We start from the raw sequence: 4964 nt of genomic DNA on the forward strand, positions 1-4964 counted from the left end.
TTTAAGATGCTCTAAGATTATAACATGACAAGAAAGGCTACTACAGAACTATTGATTTCGATCTAGCCAAGCTAAAAATATGAATTTTTAGTCAAAATGTTCTCATAATTTCTTATTCAGAGTAATTATATTTCAGCTTGGCTAGATCAAGATTCTGCAATAACCTTTCTTGTCACATAAAATAAACAAATAAAATAAACATGGAGGTGGGTAAATGAGATAGTATCTCATGTTGAACTGCGTAGCCAGCCTCTCTATGCCAATAGTCCTAAAAAATTACATTTTTAGCTTGGCTAGATCTAGATACTGATAATTCTGCAGCCTTGGAGTGTCTGAAGAAAAGAACCTTCAATCACTGGTTATTTATATAACTGGGGAAAATGCCTGTGATTGTAAAACTTATAGAAGTCAAACCACATCAGTTCCTTATCATTATATTTAACCACACTAGTAAACCCTCCTAATTGATAGTGCCATAACTATAATACAAAATCGTTAGATATTGAAACTCTTTAGTTTCAAATCCAACAGTAAGAGCTGCCAGAGTACTAAAGAAACATTGAGTTATCCGAGTCTTATTGAAAAAGGGATCAACATTGCTAAATATTCTAACTACCATCATGTTGTGACAAGATTAATAAAACGTGCCCGCAAGGTCAATTTCCACTATCAATAAAAACTTTTAGCAAATCAATTGCATCTTGGAAGGTCTGCATTCGAAGCTATGGTGAGTTTTTTGAGCGGCAGCTTGAAATATGTCTCATCAAGCAACGCAGGAAATGGAGAGCAATGCACAAACCCACCTGTATGCTCAAAACGGAACTCTGGATTTTTTGGGCCAGCCTGCTCTGAAGAAGGAAACTGGAAACTGGACCGGAGCGATCCCTATGATCTGTCAAGTTTCTCCAACTGTTTGCAAAGCTTTCAGTGTCTTGACTTTGCTAGTGTGTTGCAGTCATCCAAGTAGTTGCGACGGTCATCTTCTTCGGCATAATCTCCAACCTGCTGACATACTTGACGGGTGTTATGCATCGAGATGTTTCTCAATCCGCAAGTGACGCTAACAATTTGCAGGGCACTTACTTTCTCTCCTCAGTTCTTGGGGCTTTTCTCTCCGACACATACTGGGGCCGCTACAGGACGCTGCTGTACTCTTTCGTGCTCTATGGCGTGGTGAGTACTTGAAATTCTATCTGCAAAAGTAGCTTTACCAACACCAATCCAAAAACAAAAACTGAAAAACTTACCAGGGATTGACATGCAACACCATCTCCGCATCCCTCAAGAACTTGCGGCCTACAAGCTGCCCGGCTCAAAGCCCCACTTGCCAGCAAGCATCGCCCGGGCTGAATGCTTTCCTCTTCCTCTCGCTCTACGCACTTCGCAGGTGGAAGCTACCACCTCATTCGTGTCCTTCGGAGCCGACCAGTTTGACAACTTCATCGTCTGGGGCATTCACATCGGAGGCTTGGTTTCCGTCACCATGATCGTATACATTGAAGATCACGTCGGTTTCTCGTGGGGATTTGGCCTTCTCGGCCTTATCCTTGCGGTATCCATAGCTCTGTTCCTCATCCAGACCACCAGATACCGGTACCGTAGGCCCGAAGGAAGCCCCCTTACGAAAATGGTGCAAGTCACGGTAGCAGCTTTCAGCAAGCGTAACGTCGTTGCACCATCCCTGAAGAACAGTCGATTGCCAAAGGGAAAAGACACATTCCACACACTAACCAGTTCCGGTGAGTGACTGTAGCTCTCGACTTTTCCCTGTTCTTAGCTTCGTTCGTGACAAGGCAGCACTGAAGCTCGGGAGATGGAGTCTTCCACGACGAAAACCAGCCCCTGGAAGCTTTCCACCGTGACCCGAGTCGAGGAAGTCAAGCTCGTCATACGAATGCTCCCAATCTGGTTGGCAACGCTCTGGTTTAGCATTGCTCCATCTCAGTCCGCCACCTTCCTCCGCCAAGGAATGGCTATGGACAACCGGCTTGGAAGCACCATCCCGCCAGCAACCTCACCGTGGTCCTCTTCCTCCCACTCTACGACCGTATCATCGTCCCAACCATAAGAAAGTTCTCCGGGAACGAGCGTGGCATCACCTTGCTCCAGAGAAGCGGGCTGGGAATCTTCATCGCCGCCATCGGCCTGGGCATCGCAGCGCTGATGGAAATCAAGAGAAAAGCCTGGATGAATCCCACCACCACCGTCACGATCTTCTGGCTGGTGCCGCAGTACGTGGTGCTGGGCATAGCGGAGGGCCTCACAAACTCAAGCCTGCTGGAATTCTTCCACGAGCAATCGCCCGACACCTTCCACAGCCTGGGCACGTCCCTGGCGCTCGCGAACCTGGGTGTGGGGAGCTTCTTGAGCATTCCCTGCGTCAATCGCGCGGCGCCGTCGTGGCTCCGGAACGATGTGAATTCCGGGCATCTGGAGCGCTACTACTGGCTGATCTTGGGGCTGAGCCTCGTGAATCTGGCGATCTTTGTGCCGGTCGCGCGCTGGTACTCGTACAAGAGCCCTGATCCCTAAGCTCTAAGAACCCTAAAATGCCCACTTACAAATCAATTTTTCTTTTACCTTTAAATGTAGTTTAATGTCTCATAAAACTTTAACACTGCCCATTAAATTAGTTCTTCTACTTAGGGTCTTTTAGCAAGACAAGAAACCAGCTCGGAACCAATTTTAAAATAAACCAATTTTTTAGGGTAGTTTAACCATATGTTTAAGAAACTTTTTACTAGTCAATTGTTGGCAATTGCCCCTCTGTTTAGTTCTAGTCGAGTTACATCATTATCGTCTTCTACCATGTTTTTTGTGTTTAGTCCAAGAGCTCGCATTTCTTCATTGACATTAGTGTCTCCAATGTAAATTAGAAAATTATGCAAAATGCAGCAGGAAAAAAAAACAAAAGAAGAATGAAGCTAGGACATAGCTTTAAGCAAATGAAATACACATTCTACAAATTGGTCTTCCTTTTGAGAGCTCTTTGTTGTAGAAGCGCTTGGTTTCATTGAGATCTACTGATTATGGAGAAATGGTCATAATCCACAGACAGCACAATTAGCCTTTGTCACAAAGTAGGTACCATGGGAGTGATCTAAATGTAGAAGTTGAGGTATAGATTGCAGATTTTCGGAGTACACCAACCATGGCGCTACTGCAAGTATAGCCAATAGCAATCCTTCTTCCACTACAGTTCTGCTTTAGTTGTTCGTGCATCAAGAGATCCAAGACACCTTAAATCCAAGTATCAAGAGTAGCCACAAAAATTGAATGATTTCTTTAGGAGTAGCAACAGCAATGGTGAATGGTTTATTAGTTTTTCCATTTCAAGCCCAAAGTTTTGCTTTGCTTTGGGAAGAACACTTTCTCCATTCCTTGGAAGGGCCAGTTGTTCCAAATTCTTGTGGTTGCCAAGGATTTTCTATGAGGAGCAACATGTGTTGGAAGAACTTAAGCACACTTTTAGAATTTCAAAGTAGCTTGCATTATAGAGAAGCTTGTAGTGGGCAAATCAATCTGATCAATCCACATTAAAGAATTGAAATTGATACTAAAAACTGACATACCCTAATCAATTGATTTGTTCTAGGTGGCACTATTGCCCAACAATTGCACTCTTTGAGTTTTCCTTTACTAGCAAAGATGCATGTAAAATCATTTTAGCCCCATTAAGGAGCATTTGTGCAGCATCTTGCTCAAATATCAAGAAAACAATACCAAGAAGTGGAAAAAGAGCTTACACCACCACTAACACAAATTGTAAATGAATAACAAATGGTGAATATGTCAAATAATACACATGAAAAAGGAGGTTTGTTACTTCTTGGCTATGTGTATTAATTATGATTAACTTGTATGGCTTTGTAGCCTACATCCACACTAGTAGAAGCCATTGCTATTATGGCTGCCACAATATACATGACAAGGTATATCAACTCTTTAGCTTGTATATATTACATACTATAATTTTATTTGGCTTTATAAGCAACATTGGCACAACTGCAAGACAATCAAATATTCTAGCAAATGTTTCTTACATCTGAGGTTTGTTTAATTTTTATCCAAAGTTAACAACAGCTACATATTTTCTTAATACTTTTGTAGGGATCAAAAGAAGCAAGTGATATTGTATAAGAGACTGTTATTGTTGTGTATGAGGTGAAAGAAACAAATAATGTAGACCCTAATGTGAGAATCTAAAATTGTTTCTAGCCCCTCTCACGTTGCATTTTCCATTGTAGCCACAGTAGAAGAATATTGATAGTAGTGCACAAAAATAATTAACAACTATCATTAAAGAAATATCACTATAAGTAGTTTCATTTCTTTATTTAAACTGGAAAAATACCTATAAGAACTTTAAAGCTTAACATAATAACCTTAAAACAAATAATGAAACTATTATTAGGATTGGAGCCTTTTTTTACCAACATGAAGTAATACTATAAGAGTGAGAAACATATATACCAATTACTAAATACCAACAAAATTAAAATAAAAAAGGTATTAAAGTACTTTGTTGAACAAATTGTGAAATTCTGACAATTAATCCTTTCTAAAAAAGCTTGGTCCACAATAACAGTAATAGATTAGTTACTAGAAAAATATATATATCTATAACTATATTTTATAAAATGTATTATTAACCAATATATATATGCAACAAAATATGTAAATTGTGCTAAAAACTAGGTGCATACAAAGACCAAAACATTATTCTAAAAATTACTGTCTTCAATAGTCACATAAATAGTTTCAAAACTATATCTATATCAGTGAATCATATATACTTACTTTTACTCCCAAGTTGCTCCTTAACCATATTAAAAACTACACTAGTAATCACTCCTAGAGTGATTGTTAAATAGGACATGAATTATACTAAAAACTAACAAAAGAACCATGTGTGAAATCATTTATGTCGTGGTCCCAAACCAGAGCAATTAAAAAACCATTCC

The sequence above is a fragment of the Selaginella moellendorffii genome, unplaced genomic scaffold (assembly GCF_000143415.4).
Source record: "Selaginella moellendorffii unplaced genomic scaffold, v1.0 SELMOscaffold_141, whole genome shotgun sequence".
In the NCBI taxonomy this organism is placed as follows: domain Eukaryota; kingdom Viridiplantae; phylum Streptophyta; class Lycopodiopsida; order Selaginellales; family Selaginellaceae; genus Selaginella; species Selaginella moellendorffii.